Here is a 16790-nt window from a genome sequence, read left to right as displayed (position 1 = left end):
ACTGGGGCGCTCCCCTCTGCACACCAGTGCTGTCAGTCCAACTACAGTGCTCCCAGTCTGGCCCCCTGAGCTCAGCAGTCCACACCAGTGCTCCCAGTTCAGCCTGGGGCACTTCCCAGTCCAGCTTGGGGCACTCACCAGTCCACACCAGTGCTCCCAGTCCAGCCTGGGGCGCTCCTGAGTCCAGCCTGGGGCGCTCCCCTGTCCACACCAGTTCTCCCAGTCCAGACTATGGTGCTACCAGTCTGGCCCCCTGAGCTCAGCAGTCCACACCAGTGCTCCCAGTTCGGACCCCTGTGCTCAGTGGTCCACACCAGTGCTCCAAATTCAGCCTGGGGCACTCTCCAGTCCACACCAGTGGTCCCAGTCCAGCTCGGGGCACTTGCCAGTCCACACCAGCGCTCCCAGTTCAGCTCCCAAAAGCTCCGTTAAGGTTTCGCTTTCGAGCCCCCGCCCATCCTGCTCTGCCCCGCCCTCTCCCCGCCATACCCCGCCCCCAACCCCGCCCAGACCCCGCCTCCTCCCGCCCAGACCCCGCCCCCTCCGGGCACCGCCTCCTTCGCCTCTCAACCCGCTCCAGCCCCCTCTGCCTGGCAACCGATGATGTCACCTCCGCTTTGACCAATCACAGGCGTTATTTCAGGCGTGGGCGTGTCAGGCCGGGATTCCCGCGCGCGCGTTCCGGGAAACGGCGGCGGCTGCCGGGAAGGGACTGGGGCGGCATCGGGACCACACCGGGACCGTCCGAGGGCGACACGGTCCGGACCGGGACACGCTGCGAGCAGCACCGGGGCCCACACGGGCCCCCGGGACTGCCCGGAACCACCGGCGAGAAGAACCGGGAGCAGGACCGGGAGCCAGCAGGACAGACCGAGACCCACCGGACACAGCAGAACCCACAGGTCCCCGTGTCCCCGATACTGTCTCCCCCCGTTCGCCGGTTCCTGGCCCTGCTGGGGCCCGAGCGCGGGCGATGGACGCTGATGGGGAGCTGATGTCGGCTTCTGCTCTCGGTACGGGGGGACCCCGACCGGAGGCGCAGGACCCCTTTGAGGGGCTTTGGGATCCGATTTGTGGGTTTGGACATAACAGGACCCCTTTGAGGGGATTTGGGATCCGATTTGTGGGTTTGGATATGGCAGAACCCCTTTGAGGGGCTTTGGGATCTGATTTGGAGGATTTGAACATAGCAGGACCCCTTTGAGGGGCTTTGGGATCCGATTTGGACATAACAGGACCCCTTTGAGAGGCTTTGGGATCTGATTTTGAGCCTTTTTGGACATAACTGGAGGGGGACAGGATGCCGTGGGGGGTTGCAAGGCCAATTTGAGGGGTCAGGACCCAATTTGGGGGAGGCAGAATCTGATTTGAGCGAGGTCAGAAACCAATTTGAGGGGTCAGGACCCAATTTAGAGGTTTTGAGCACCCAGTTTGGGAAATCAGGATCTGATTTTGGGGTTCAACACACAATTTTGGCAGTGGTCAGGATACAATTTCCAGTCCTCTTCCCTCAATTCATGGGTCACCACCCATCGTGGGGATGCTGATGCTGTGTCCTCACCGGTGAGGTGGCCGCCCCCTACTTCACGGGCCATGTCACCGACCGGGTGGCACAGGAGGAGGACGCCTCAGGCGCTGTGTGGCCCCTGGGGCTGGGTAGGTGGGTGACACCGGGTGAAATAAACAGGGCAGGAGACTTTTTCTCCTTTTTAATGCCTTTATTAAAAGTGATCAGCTCAAGGTTGGGAAGCTCGATGGGTCCGAAACTGCTCCCAGGGTGACTCGGAGGAGGAGGAAAGTGCAGCTTTGTCCACTAAAGGGCAGAGCTGGGGGTCCCACCTGTGACGGTGTTCACAGGGGTTCTTGGATGAGGGAAGAGATGAGGATCTGACTCCATGTTTCAGAAGACTTGATTTTTTATTTTATGATATATATTACATTAAAACTATACTGAAAGGATAGAAGACAAGGTTTCATCAGAAGGCTAGCTAAGAATAGAATAGGAAAGAATGATAACAAGGGTTTGTGGCTAGGACAGAGTCTGAGCCAGCTGACTGTGATTGGCCATTAATTAGAAACAACCACATGAGACCAATCACAGATGCACCTGTTGCATCCCACAGCAGCAGATAATCAATGTTTACATTTTGTTCCTGAGGCCTCTAAGCTTCTCAGGAGAAAAAATCCTGAGGAAAGGATTTTCATGAAAAGATGTCTGCGACACTTCACCTTGGCAGCAACTGGTATAACTGGTTCACTCTGCAACCCTTTTTTGCCCAAAAAATTGGCAGATTTTTTTATTTATAACACCCCTGACCCCTCTGTCCATCCCCGCTGAGCCATCACAGAGCTGGGCTGTGACAGCCTGGCAGCTGAGGTCTTTGCTCAGGGTGAGAGGCAACAAAGGTTCTCAGCATCTCTGCAGGCTCGGTACTTTGTTCCTCACCTCCAGACATCACTCTGATCTCTTAATTCTGTATTGGCTCGTTGTTTTTGGGGTTTTTTCGGTAAGTTTGGTGGGGTTGCTTCCCATGGCATGCTGGTCCCGAGGTTATTTTGCATTTTCTCTGATGCCCCCCCCCCATATCCCCTCCTCTCACTGTTTGGAGAGAAGGGCCATCAATTTAGCCTCAGGCAGGGCCATCCCGATACAAAAGGAGCGATTAACTAAAACGACTGGTGATTACAATAGCAAACAGGTAGAACTTCACTGTGACTGTGTTCACAGGGGTTCTTGGGTTGGGGAAGAGAGGAACATCTGACTCCATGTTTCAGAAGGCTTGATTTATTATTTTATGATATATATTACATTAAAACTATACTAAAAGAACAGAAGAAAGGATTTCATCAGAAGGCTAGCTAAGAATAGAATAGGAAGGAATGATAACAAAGGTTTGTGGCTCGGACAGAGAGTCTGAGCCAGCTGACTGTGATTGGCCATTAATTAGAAACAACCACATGAGACCAATCACAGATCCACCTGTTGCATTCCACAGCAGTAAATAATGTCAATGTTTACATTTTGTTCCTGAGGCCTCTCAGGAGGAAAAATCCTAAGGAAAGGATTTTTCAGGAGAGATATCTGTGACAGCCTGACTGCCTGTTCTGTTAAAAGCCTGTGCTCTAAGAAACTGCTGCAGCCCAAGACAGAGATAAAGGGAGGGCCCTTGAACTCTGAAACAGAGAGAGAGGCTGCTGTGGAAAGCAGGGTCAAAATGACCCCAGGAATTCTTTCTGATAAAGAAAAATTCACAGGAAATGTAACAGGAAATCAGTAGAATGAATATGTTATGAACCTGTTGTGAAATTGCATGCAGATGTATTTGAGAGGGAGCTATGTGACTGTGTTCTCAGGGGTCCAAGGATGAGGGAAGAGATGAAAATCTGACTCCGTGTTTCAGGAGGCTTGATTTATTATTTTATGACATATATTATATTAAAACTGAGCAGCCCAGCTTCTGTCTAGGGATTATTTACCCTGAGCAGCCCAATTTCTGTCCTGGGATTATTGATCCTGAGCTACAAAGCTCCTGTCCAGGATTATTGATCCTGAGCAGCCCAATTCCTGTTCAGGGATTATTGATCCTGAGCAACCCAGCTCCTATCCAGGATTATTGATCCTGAGCAGCCCAAGTTCTGTCCAGGGATTATTGGTTTTGAGCAGCCCAACTCCTGTTCAGGGATTATTGATCCTGAGCTACCCAGTTTCTGTCCAGGGATTATTTCTCTTGAGCAGCCCAACTCCTGTTCAGGGATTATTGATCCTGAGCTACCCAGTTTCTGTCCAGGGATTATTGATCCCTTACTTGTAGGGTTCCTGCACACCCCAACACTCCTCAGGTGATTGAGCACCACAGTAGTCCCCGGATGCAGAGACAATTCTCCATCACACTTAAAAGAAAAGTTCAGGTGGGTTTTCCAATGACCAATGTGGATTTCCCTGGAGTTCAGCAGCCAGGATCACATACCCCAGAACCAGAGCTTCTGTATCCCTATGGAAAGGTGATGGCACAGGGAGTATCTGCTCTGCTGCTCACAAACAGCTGCAGCTGCTTTGGGTGCCTGAACATCTGCAGTGACAACTGCACCCAGCTGTTCCTGCTGCAGAGAGCGATTTTGGGAAAACATGGGCAGGATTGAGATGCTGTTCCCAGGTGCCTTCTAGAGCAGTATCAATAATCTTTCTGGAAGGAATGAGCTCCTGAGATTTGTTTTGCATTCTTTTATAGAAGAAAAGAAATTTATTAAACTTTTGGTTTGTCCAGTGTCATTGGAGAGGTGGCACTTTCAGCCTCCAATCCATGGTCACTTTTAAAAACCTATAAATGTTACAGTCAGAAAATAAACTTCCTTTTCCTTCACCTTCAGAATCCCTGAAAAGAACTGCTGCACCTCACTTGCACCTGGGTGCTGGGCCCCAGCTCCTGAGGCAGCATCATCTCCCTGCTCACCTGTGACACAGCTGGGGAGTGAAAGAGCTGGGGCTGGGTGATCCCAGCGACAAAATAAAGCTATGCCTGCTTTTAATGTACGAATTGGTGTTAAAAAGTGTGAAAAACGCTAATCATGTGTTTTTAAAATTTCAAAAAGTTGAATGATAATAAAATGGTTATAAAAATAGCAATATAATTAGAGTAATAATAATTTGGACAATTTGGATTAGGACAATAAGAGACAATAGAAGCAAAGAGTTATGCACGTCCGGGTACCTTTTTCTGGGCAAAATAAGCCTGATAAAGGACACACGTTAACAACGGATTAACCCTTAAAAAACAATAACCTGTTGCATATTCACACACCTCATACATGATGCATAAATTCCATTCAAACACAGGATTCTGTCTGGTCAGTGTCAGCTTCTTCCTTTGAATCCTGACGGCTTCTTCCCGAGTGAGGCGGGAAGAAGTTCGTTTCTTCTGATAAGAGAGCAATAAATTCTCTTTCTCTGAAAGATTTAGGCTGCTGACTGGTGTGAGTCCTTTTTTTAAAAAAAAAAGTATCTTACATAGCATAGTTTCTATTTTAACATTTTGTTACAACCTACAACTAGATTTAACACACTACTTAAGAAAACTAATACAGCATCACTTTCTGACGTAACACATAAAGTATTCGTTTGAATATCTGCCAGAAGCCAATCAGAAACCGCGCGTTATTCAAAATGCCCATTGCGTTGGGTGGAAGACGCTGATTGGTGCCGGGGCAGGCGGAGGCGGCTGCGGGCGGGTCCCATTGCCAGCCCGGCTCTGCCCATTCCGGCCGCGTGTCCCTGGCAGCGGAGCGGCGGCGGCGGCAGCGGGTGCGTGGTGCGGGCCGGGCCCGGGCCCGGGGCTGGTGCAGGGCCGGGCGGATCCGCGGTGCCCGAGCGGGGCTGGGGGGGCCGGGCAGATCCGCGGTGCCCGAGCGGGGCCGGACATGGCTGGAGAGATCCGCGGTACCCGATCGGGGCCGAGCATGGCTGGGCAGATCCGCGGTGCCCGAGCGGGGCTGGTGCAGGGCTGGGCCGATCCGCGGTGCCCGAGCGGGGCTGGTGCAGGGCCGGGCCGATCCGCGGTACCCGAGCGGGGCCGGTGCAGGGCTGGACCGATCCGCGGTGCCCCGAGCGGTCGCTGCCCCGAGCGCGGTCCCCGAAGGGCGCTGAGGCCCAGGGCCCGGCGAGGCGGCGGAGGGCTGAGGGCGCTGAGGGCGATGGCGGCGGCGCCGAGCCGGGGCCGCGGGAAGAGCCGGGCCGGGGCGGCTCTGCCCGGGGGGGGTTTTGCTGCCAACAGCGGCACCGGCTCCAGCGCCGGGCCAAGGGCTGCTGTGGCGGGGCCCGGCTGCAGCCACAGAGAGCGGCCCTCGGCGCTGGAAACGGCGGCTCCGGGCTGGGAGGGCCCCAGCAGCAGCAGGAGGAGGGGGAGGCGGTGGCCGGGCCCGGGATGAGCGCTGGCATGTATTATCTGAGCGGCTCTGATGTCTCTCACGCTTTAGCTCTTGAATTACTCTGAGGCCGGGCCAGCTCCGATCCCTCTGGCAGTGCAGCTTTTCCCACTGCTGGCATCGAGTGCTCAGGCCAGGCTGGGACCACTTTGAGGCAAGGGCTCTGAGGCAGAGGGGGAATTTTCCAGAGGAGAAATCCATTTGGACTGAGGTGAAGTGTGCATCTGTGAGTTCAGTCTGCAGCTTGCTGTTTAGTCTGACTGCCTGTTCTCACCAAAGCCTGTGCACTAAGAAACTGCTTCAGCCAAGGACAGAGATAAGGGAGTCCTTTGAACTCTAAAACAGAGAGAGAGGCTGCTGTGGAAAGCAGGGTCAAAATAAGCCCGAAAAGGGACACAGGTTAACAGAGGATTAACCCTTAAAAACAACAGCCTGTTGCATATTTATACATCTCATACATGATGCATAAATTCCTTTCAAACACAGGATTCTGTGTGGTCGGTGTCAGCTTCTTCCTCTGAATCCTGATGGCTGAGTAAGGGGGGAAGAAGTTCATTTCTCCTGATAATGGGGCAATAAATTCTCTTTCTCTCTAAGGTTTAGGTGTTCTGTGGCTGCTATCTTGCTGCAAGTCCTTTCTTTAAGAAAATAGTATTCTACATAGCAGAGTTTCTATTTTGCTGCTTTGTTACAACCTAAAACTATATTTAACACACTATTTAGGAAAATTAATGCAGCATAACTTTATAACACACCACACAGAAGATATTCATGTGAATATTTGCCAGAAGCCAATTCAAAAATACACATCTATAATGAAAGTTTTTTCCCATGGTTTGGTCACAGCAGTGCTGAGGAACAGGGAACAGCCAAATGAGGGAGACCCGTGGAGAAGCCTTGGTGCCCAGAGGGTATCCTGACCAGCAGCCTGGAGAGCTGCAGGTGAGAGAAAGAGATGAAAATTCAACATCTCCCAGAGCCCTTGGGCACGGACACACCGGGCACGGGCTGCAGCCGCAGGGCTGGGGAAGCACCGACCCTGGGTTCCCATGGAGGAGGAGGAGGAGGCGTTGGCCGGGCCCGGGATGAGCGCTGGCATGTATTATCTGAGCGGCTCTGATGTCTCTCACACTTTAGCTCTTGAATTACTCTGAGGCCCGGCCAGCCCCCAATCCCTCTGGCAGTGCAGCTTTTCCCTCTGCTGGCGTCGAGTGCTCAGGCCAGGCTGGGACCACTTTGAGACAAGGGCTCTGAGGCAGAGGGGGAATTTTCCAGAGGAGAAATCCATTTGGATTGAGGTGAAATGTGCATCTGTGAGTTCAGTCTGCAGCTTGCTGTTTAGTCTGACTGTGACTGTGTTCACAGGGGTCCAAGGATGAGGGAAGAGACAAGGATCTGACTCATGTTTCAGAAGGCTTGATTTATTATTTTATGACATGTATTATATTAAAACTATACTAAAAGAAAGGAAGAAAGGATTTCATCAGAAGGCTAGCTAAGAATAGCAAAAGAAGGAATGATAACAAAGGTTTGTGGCTCGGACTCTCTGTCCAAGCCAGCTGACTGTGATTGGCCATTACTTAGAAACATCCACATAAGACCAATCACAGATCCCCCTGTTGTGTTTCACAGCAGCAGATAATCAATGTTTACAGTTTGTTCCTGAGGCCTCTCAGCTTCTCAGGAGGAAAAATCCTAAGGAAAGGATTTTCCATAAAAGATGTCTGTGACACTTATGCATAGTAAACTTTTTTCCCAAAGAAGTTTCCATATTCCAAGACCTGTTTAGCATGAGTCCTCCTCAGTTCCACCTTTTTAGGGCATGTGTATTCCTTGGTTGTGGTTTTGGTCCTTTCTTATCATCTTCAGTTTTGGCCGCTGCCCACACTGCCTTCAGAGGATGAGTGCTGATAGCTGGCACATCTGTACCAGGTGTCTTCATCCCATGTTCATTGGATGTTATCCCATCCAAGCAGGCACTGTAACACAAGCACACTTATATCAACTACATCACTATTATGTCTAAGCTTATAATTAACAACAGAAATAAAAACTGTATCTTTATAACAAAGTTATTTTAACAGCACCCATATAAAATCCATGTTAACATTTGCACAAAGCCAATATTGCAATCTGTATCTATAGCAGGCCAAGGGCCGGGCACCCCTCGGTGGCTCCGGCCTGGCAGAATTTTGGGGGTCCCGGTGTTTGGTGCCGGCAGAGCACCAGCGCTGGGCCGGGGCTGCGGGGGACCCTCCCGGGGGGGAGTCGGGCTGCCCGGGGCAGGCGCTGCAGCATCAGCCCAGAGCCACGGGGGGATGGCCCGGGCCTGGCAGGCTGGGGGCTGGCACAGCGGAGAGGGGGCCTCGGAGCTGGGGGAGCCTCTGCAGCCTGCGGTGTCGGACACCCCAATAAGGGGGAGCCCAGGAGCCCGGAGATGGTGGCACCATGGACAAGGGACACCCATGGTGTGAAGAATGCATATTTTATGATTGGCTCTTTGCAAATATTAAAACGAATATTATGTGTTATGTTAGAATGTTATGCTGTATTGATTTATTAATTGATTTTTTAAGTGTGTTAAATATAGTTTAGGTTATAACATAATGTTAAAATAGAAACTGTGTATGTGAGGTATTTTTTAAAGAAAGGAATGAGGTACTCGCAGCAAGATGGCAGCCACAGGACACCTAAATCTTTCAGAGAAAGAGAATTTATTGCTCTCTTATCAGAGGAAACTAACTGCTTCCTGCCTCCCTCAGGCTTGAAGATGCCATCAGGATTCAGAGGAAGAAGCTGACACTGACCAGACAGAATCCTGTGTTTGAATGGAATTTATGCATCATGTATGAGGTGTGTGAATATGCAACAGGTTATTGTTTTTAAGAGTTAATCCTCGGTTAATGTGTGTCCTTTTATGGGCTTATGCTGCCCAGAAAAAGGTACCTGGACATCTGTTGCTCTTTGCTTTTGTTGTCTCATATTGTCCTAAATCCTAATTGTCCAAATTACTAATGCTCTAATTATATTGCTATTTTTATAACCATTTTATTACTATTAAACTTTTAAAATTTTAAAAACAAGTGATTGGCGTTTTTCACCCTTGGGTACCCTGGGTGCTGAAACGGGAACCCTGCACAGGCAGCACCCCTGGGCCCCTCTGACTCACCTGGGGAGCCCAGGGAAGGAACCTCTGGGATTGCCCCAGCAGCCCAGAGAGAGGGGACACCAATACACATTGGGGCTGCAGGAGCCCAGACAGGAGGGAGCCCCTGAACTGCAAAGTAGGGAGACCAGAGAGGGGAACTCCTTGGTGGGTGTTTTTTTGCTGAATTTTGGTGGTTTGGGTTTTTTTGAGGGTGGCTGAATCCTGGTGGTCTGGAGGTTTTTATGGACATCAAACACCTGGTGAATTCTAGAGATGGAGTCAGGCAGGAGGAACAGCTAGTCCCCAAAATCCCACTCTTGGCATCCCTCATCCCCATCTGCAGTCCTCCCTCTAACATCCCTAAGCCTCTGGGAAGAGCCCAAAGGGATGGAAGTGCCTAAAACGCTGCTGAAGTGCCTGAGCTGCTCTCACCTGTGGATGTTCCTGTCCACAAGCCTCTCCTGGTCAGTGCCACGGGGGGCTGGGAAGGAGTTTAGGGGATCCTGAGAGGATTGGAAGGGGTTTTGGTGGCTCTTGGCTCCATTTGTGGAGCTGGGAAGGGGTTAAGGGGGCTCTGGAGGGGTCTGTGGGATAGTTTTGGGAGTTTGGGAAGGGCTGTGTGGCTTGGAGAGAACTTGGGTGGGTCTTGGCAGAGGTGGGAAAGAGTTTTGATGGATCTTGGGGCCATTTCTATTGCACAGAGTGGTTCGGGGTGTGGGGGACAGCAGGGATTTGGGGGGTGGTTTGATGGAGCTGGAGTGGCTGTGGGGCTGGGAGGGAGTTTTAGGGCAGTCGTGACCCCCCAGACCCCCAGAGCTGCCCCCAGACCCTGCGCAAAAGGTGCTGCTGGGGGACAGGGGCTCCGTGGAGGGGTTTGTGTTCCTGGCACTGTGGGAGTGAGGGGGGATCCCCAGGGGCTGTGTGTGAACCCCCCATGCCGGTATCACCCCCTTGTCCCTCTCCACAGGGCTGCCCCAGCTCTGCTGCCCCAGAGGAAATTTGGGGAGGGGGCAGAGGGGGTGAGCAGCCCCTGCTGAGGGATGGCCCCAGCCCAGCCCCTTTGTTCAGCACCGAGCTGGGCTGGGGCCGCAGGAGGAAGAGGCCGATGGGAAGCAGATCCTGCAGCTGGGACAGGGCTTGGGGTCAGGGCAAGGTCCTGCCCTGCAGACCTGGCTCAGGTGTGAGCCTGCCCCAGCAAGGGAGCGGGACATTCCCATCCCCACGGATCAGGGCTGGGAGCAGCACTTGGAGCTCAGATGTGGAAATACTGGGAGTGACTGGGAGCTCACTGACAGGGTGAATTATCCCCCCTTCCCCTTCTGAGGCCGCCCTGCCAGCTGAGAAATGCTCCTTGTGCCTTGGCCTTGGCCAACAGCCCCTGGGCTCAGCTCCTCTGCAGCTCATCACAAACACTGTCTGCTCCAGGCACTGCTGCTGCCCAGCCAGCTCCTGGTTCGTTTAGCAGCAGCCCTGGGAACTGTTTTTGTTCCCTCAGTGGCACAAGATCCCTGTTCTCACCCTGCCAAAGAAAGCTGTTGGTGCCAAGTGCGGCCAGGATGAGCAATTGCTGGGACTGAAGCCCCTCTCTTGGGGCCCTGCGCACAGCGCTCCAAAAGGAGCCCTTGGAGCTCTCCTGGGCCAGCGACTTCCTCTGAGTGGGGCCTCTCCCAGCCGGGAACTCTCCCGTTTGCTGCACTCGGGGATCCTGAACAACCACAGAGCGTGGGCTGATCCTCCCACTCCTCCAGGCTCAATCCTTTGCCCGCTGGGGAGATGCCAAAGCATCCTCAGGGAGCATTCCCTGCCCTCAGGGGAATTGCTCACAGATGCCTTGCCCTGACTCTTTGTGTCTGTGTGCACACAGGAGTGCCTATGCTGGGGAAATGTGGCAGAAATGCTGCTTTCTGAGGGGTTTGAGTGCCTTGGATAGCTGAGCCAGTCAGGCTTGTAGGTAAGGTTAAATCACAAGCTGTAAGTGAAGTTAAATGCTGCTAAGAGTAGTTCTTAGTTACTAAGTTGTTACCTTTAATATAATTATAAGCTAAGTTAAATATTGTAAAGTGTTTTTCATCTGTTAAATTGCAAAGTCATAGGTTTAAGTTAGGTTAAATGCTGTTACACTCTGCTCTTTTGCAAAATTGTGAACTTGAAGGTATCAGTTAACATTAAGGTACAAGTTAAGTCCTGTTAAGTTTGAGCTCTGTTAAGCTTTTAGGCTGTATTCCTTTTATCCTTGCCCTCACTGTCTTTGTGTCACACACACAGGGACAGTTCTCAGTTCATTTCTGATTTGATTACCTGGACTCTGTTTGGTTTTGCTGTTGCTTTGTTTCCCTGGTGTGCCTGAAGTGTCCAGTCAGGAGCAGAGTGACTCTTGCCAAGGAACTCTGTGCTGCTTTCCCTTAATATTCAATCTGGTTTTTGCTGCTCCCTTGCTGGAGATTTTTTCAGCGCTCTCAGCCCCTTGTTTGTAACAGGGTGAAGGAGCCCTGGCCCAGGCTCTGGCCCTGGGGGACACAGGGACGCTGCCGGGGGGTCCTTGTCCCCCTGTGCCACCCCCAGGGCCCCGTCCCCCCGTCCCCATGTCAGGCTCTGGGGTCGATCTCGTGGAACATCCTCTGGGGGAGGCTGCGGAGCCGGGGGCGGGGGGACCTGGGGGTACAGGGGACCCCACTGTGCCCGAGCAGGGTTGGACTGCTCTGGGGGGAGCTGTAAGGGGAGCTGGGGCAGAGTGACCTCCCCAGTGCCCTCACACAGCCCCTGTGATGTCACACAGCTCCTCAGATGTCACACAGCCCCTGTGATGTCACACAGCCCCTGTGATGTCACACAGACCATGTGATGTCACACAGCCATCTCTGTGATGTCACACTGTCCCCGTGATGTCGCACAGCCATATCTGTGATGTCACACAGCCTCCTGCTATGTCACAGAGCCAACTCTATGTCACCTTGTGATGTCATACAGCAGTGCTGTGACATCACAGAAGACCAATGACACAAAGTCACCCTGTGATGTCACAGTCTGTTCTCTGATGTCACAGCCTGCTCTATGATGTAACACAGCCACTGGGTGATGTCACAACCCACTCTCTGATGCCACAGAGCCACCCTCTATGATGGCAGACTCTGCTCTATAGCCTCATATCCTGCTCTGTGATGTCACAGCTAGCTCTGTGATGTCACAACCCCCTCAGTGATGTCACAAAACTCTCAAGAACTCAGTTCTATTGAAACACTGAAGTTTCTTGGACTTTAAATAGATCCCTGTGAGGGACACAACTGAGAAAGTGTCCCCAGGTTCCAGCTAGAGCAGAACCCTGCAGGCAGTGATGACAGGTGGGGACAAACAAGGCAAAGGTGTCTCTGGTGCTGAGGAATGCAAAGGGCCAAGGCCTGAGCCCCAGCCCCTGGCCAGGCAGATCCTGTCCCTCCCTCCTTGCTCAGGGCTCATCCCAGGATGAGCACTGGCATGTGGGGATGGGCAATGCCAGGGGCAGGAGCATGGGCCGGCCCCTTGCCAGGCTGCTGAGCAGGGACAAGGAGGCAATGAGGCCCCAGGCCTGCAAGGGTCACTTGTCCCCTCCTGGCCCCAGGGCCAGCAGCTATGGCCAAAGTGCTGCCCAAGTTGGCTCTGGCAGGGCTGTCTTGCAGCTGCTGCCCATCCCTGTGCCCTGTGCAGCCCAGGCTGTCCCACGGAGTCCCTGCCCTGCGCCTCTGTCCCTGCAGGCTGTCGGCATCCCCGGCTGCCCCACCTGGCTGGGCCTTTCCTTTGTTGACAGCTCTGCCTGGCCACTGCATGGTGTTAGGATTGATTGATCAATTAGATCAAAGCTGTATTGGACTGTCTGAAAGTGGATGAGTTTCTTAATAAGTACAGTATGATATGATGTAATGTAGTAGAATAAAACGATGGATCAGCCTTCCGCAATCATGGAGTCAATGCTAATTATTACCTGGCTGGGAGCCTGCAACAACAGGCAAATACTGCAGTACTGATAAACAGAGGTACAGCCAGGGGAGGGAGGCAGGTGGAAAAGGCTTTGTGCTGTCCCTGCTCTGAGGGGATCCTCAGCACGGCCCTAAAGATCTGCACATAGGAGAAAACAATGAACACAAAACAACCAAATACCAAAGACTAAGCACGATGAGCCCAAGTTCCCTGAGGCTGGAGTGTGAGCAGGAGAGCTTGGGGATCTGGGGGATTTCACACAAGAACTGGCCCAGGGCATTGCCATGACGTAGGGGCAGGGAAAATGTATTGGCCATGTGCATGAGAGCATTGAGAAAGGCACTGGCCCAGGCAGCTGCTGCCATGTGGGCACAAGCTCTGCTGCCCAGGGGGCAGAGGGTCCTGTGGTGCAGGGCTTGGCAGATGGACACAGAGCTGTTGGACCATATGAGGGTCAGAAATGAAAGCTCTGCTGTGATAAAGAACAAAAAGAAAAAGAGCTGAGCAGCACATGCTGAGTAGGAGATGGTCCTGGTGTCCCAGAGGGAATTGTGCATGGCTTTGGGGACAGTGGTGCAGATGGAGCCCAGGTCAGTGAGGGCCAGGTTGAGCAGGAAGAAGAACATGGGCGTGTGCAGGTGGTGGCCACAGGCTACGGTGCTGATGATGAGGCCGTTGCCCAGGAGGGCAGCCAGGGAGATGCCCAGCAAGAGGCAGAAGTGCAGGAGCTGCAGCTGCCGCGTGTCTGCCAATGCCAGCAGGAGGAAGTGCCTGATGGAGCTGCTGTTGGACATTTGCTGTGGCTGCACTTGGGCACCTGTTCATGGAGAAAGGGACAGTGAAGGGTTAGAGGAGATACCAGTAACCAAAATCAAAGCAATTTCCCATACACCCTCCTTTGTAACACACAGAGACATGCTCTTGTGTTGAAGAGTTCTGATGTTTTCTTTTTAAGCTCTTTCCATGTACTTCCTGGTATTCTTGGATATCAGAAACCCTCAGCATTTCTGCTGCCCTCTGGTAGAACAGAGTGATTTCCCTGAGGCAAGATAATGAGTGGAGACTGGGGGCAGATGATCTGTCACTTCATTCTGTTTGCAGTTCCTCTGGGCTTTCACTTTTCTCAGGTGGAGGATATTCACAGTCCCACGTTTCTCTTAAAAACCCCCAGGCACTGCTGAGCGCAGATGGATCCATCACAGCCCAGCTCCAAATTTGTAGCCAAGGACTCACATTGCTCATTTCACCAACCCAGCAGCATTTTCAGTGTCACAACACCTCTGCCATTCCCCATGGATCTTTTCACTGAGAGATGCTCTAGGACAGGTTTGCATGCTGGGTTGAAGCTCCCAGCCTGGACTGAAATCTCAGAGGGACTTCCAAGTGTCCTTATGATGGCATTGGATGAAGGGAGATGCAGCTCCTTCCCTGGCTGCACTGACAGCATTGTCCAGAGCTGGGCACTGGGGACAGCGTCACCCTGAGCCAGCTGTGCCCCCTCCAGAGCCCCCAGTGCCAGGCAGCTGCTCCCAGCCCTGTGCTCTGCAGAGGGAACTGGGCCCAGGGCTGCAGAGCTGCCCCACGGCTCTGCTGCAGCTCTGCCTGCACAGGAGGAGCTGCACGCCTTGGAGCCCCGGCTCTGAGGGCAGAGGCTTGGCTGGGGCACAGGAGGGAGGGGGCTTGTTCAGAGGGAGGGCCTGCACTGGAGGGGATCCTGTGGACATCTCTCAACTCTCCCTGCCACAGCATTGCTGGGTTTTGTTTTCTCTCATTGCCTGATCTTCTCTCTGCTTCCTGGAGATTTTCCTCCTGCAGGAGTTTCCTTGTGCCTCATCTCTCCCTGCCAGCCCTCACAGACCCCAAATCTCTGTGCACTCTCCCTGGCCCTACAGAGCCCTGCCTGTTTGCAGGGCACTGCCTGGGGGCAGGTTCTGTTTGCAGCTTGGAGGAAGAACAGCTCAGACTCAGCCTGATGACTCCAGCAAGGGTGATGCTGCTGCTGACCATAGGCAGAGTGGCTGAAGGCACATCAGGGATCTCCTGTGAACCTATTGTTCACTAAAAGGAACAGTTCAGATGTCTCAGGCACTTGTCAAAATTCGTAATTGTCCTTTAATATTTATCCCCCCCTCCATGTCATTCTCCAGTATTAGGAATCTGAAGACAAAATCTTAGGAAATGTCCTCATTTTTATCAAAATCCTTGTCTTGGAAATATTCTGGGACTGATCAGAAGCTGTCAGCATATCAGAGCTTCATGAGCATTTCACCTCCCCTGCACCAGAAATACTCAGAGATGTACTCACAGAGTCTGTAGACATTGGGATGTTGCAGCTTTAGGAGATAACTGCAGGAGCTGCAGCTGCATTTTCCTGAAGCCAGAGGTTCCTGTGCCAAGGCTGGCAGTGATTCTGCCCCAGGCACTTCTCAGCCCCTTCCCAGCCCTGCCTGATTGAAGCTCTCTGTGCCTCTGTACTGTGCCTGGGGTGGCTGCAGGCAGTGCCCCAGCCCTGCTGGGCTGTGCACAGGAGCTGCTCCTGGGCAGAGCTGTCTCTCTGCAGTGCTGCCCTTGCCAGGAGCTACCTCTGGGCCAGGAGCCCAGCCCAGCTCAGCAGCACAGACACAGCACAAAGACTATAATGAGCCTCTGGGGCTTTGTGCTGAGGCCCTGAACATCAGTCCCTGAGAGGGAGCTGAAGAAACTTCTCCAGAACTCCAAGTCAGAATCCAACTCCAAAGTTTCTTTGACTTTTAATGGCTCTCTCTGAGGGACACGACTGAGCAAGTGTCCCCAGGCCCCAGGCAGAGCAGAGAACTGGAGGCACTGATGACAGCTGGAAGAGAAGCCAAGTCTTGCTGCCCAGGGGCACAGCAGGGTCTGTGCCACCAAGGGCTGTGAGGAGACATCTTGTCCTGAGGCACGGGGGCCTCCTGGCACAGCCCCATCCAGGCTGGGCACTGTCAGCCCCTTGTCCTGCCCTCAGCATCCCCCCCTCGCCCACATCCCAGTGGCCTCAAGGATGTGCTGGAAGGAGTCTCTGGGGAGCCTTGCTCAGCAATGGCGCTGGGGGCTCCTGAATGCTCCCTGCAGGGACTGCAGGTTTTTCAAAGGACTTTGGGTTTTGCTTTGGCCTTGCAGTCTCTGAGAGCTTTGTGCAATCATAGCCTCCAATTTTCTGCTGTAATTAGTCCATGGAGAGGCTTTGTCAGTAACAACCCTCAGTGGAGCTCATTAATGCTTCAAGGTACTTCAGTTATTTTAAGGTACTTGGTGTTTCCCTTTTGATAGAGACTCCATGAGAGATTTGTGCAATCATGGCCTCAGTTATCTGATTTAACGAGTTCCTTGAGAGCTTTGTATTGACACTCAGTGGAACTCATTAATACTTTGAGGTAAGAATGGTTTTTAAGGTGCTTTGGAATTTCCTTTCCTCAGTGAGGCTTCTGAGAGGTTTTTGTGCCATCTGGTCTCCAATTCTCTCCTCCAAGGAGTCATGAGGACCATGTTTGGGGAGGGACCTCAGTGGGACTCATTCATGCTTTGAGACACTCTGGGGTTTTCTTCTGTCTTTGACTCCTGGAAAGGTTTGTGCAATCTCCTCTCAGACCTTGAGATTCAAGGGCTCAGCTCCAAATGCACCATGGGGCTCATTAGAATCAAGCAAGTCCTGACAAACCATGGTTTTGCCTTGATTTTGCTCTACTGAAGTGCAGTTCACTAGGAAGTTTTTTTTCTATTGTTATGGAGAAATATTTCAAAGAGCTTCTAATAA

The 16790-nt window shown here is 52.5% G+C and overlaps 2 long non-coding RNA genes and 2 other non-coding genes across 5 annotated transcripts; all 4 read left to right on the top strand.

The window, feature by feature from the left end:
- Positions 1-723: 723 nt before the first annotated feature.
- On the top strand, positions 724-4951 carry LOC134413957 (uncharacterized). The gene is made up of 2 exons (XR_010026621.1): positions 724-902; positions 4369-4951. It is a non-coding gene; the product is annotated as an uncharacterized LOC134413957 (long non-coding RNA).
- A 298-nt stretch (positions 4952-5249) lies between these two features.
- On the top strand, positions 5250-9677 carry LOC134413956 (uncharacterized). Of its 2 annotated transcripts, none has more exons than XR_010026619.1 (3): positions 5250-5299; positions 6769-6861; positions 8682-9677. It is a non-coding gene; the product is annotated as an uncharacterized LOC134413956 (long non-coding RNA). The 2 variants fall into 2 exon arrangements; XR_010026620.1 differs by having other exon boundaries at positions 5266-5299; positions 6766-6861.
- On the top strand, positions 5911-5993 carry LOC134413973 (small nucleolar RNA SNORD45). Its single transcript, XR_010026628.1, has one exon. It is a non-coding gene; the product is annotated as a small nucleolar RNA SNORD45 (small nucleolar RNA).
- Positions 6997-7079, top strand: LOC134413972 (small nucleolar RNA SNORD45). Its single transcript, XR_010026627.1, has one exon. It is a non-coding gene; the product is annotated as a small nucleolar RNA SNORD45 (small nucleolar RNA).
- Positions 9678-16790: the final 7113 nt, after the last annotated feature.

This window comes from Melospiza melodia, unplaced genomic scaffold (assembly GCF_035770615.1).
Source record: "Melospiza melodia melodia isolate bMelMel2 unplaced genomic scaffold, bMelMel2.pri scaffold_62, whole genome shotgun sequence".
In the NCBI taxonomy this organism is placed as follows: Eukaryota; Metazoa; Chordata; class Aves; order Passeriformes; family Passerellidae; genus Melospiza; species Melospiza melodia.
This window is presented reverse-complemented; position numbering and strand designations above follow the sequence as displayed.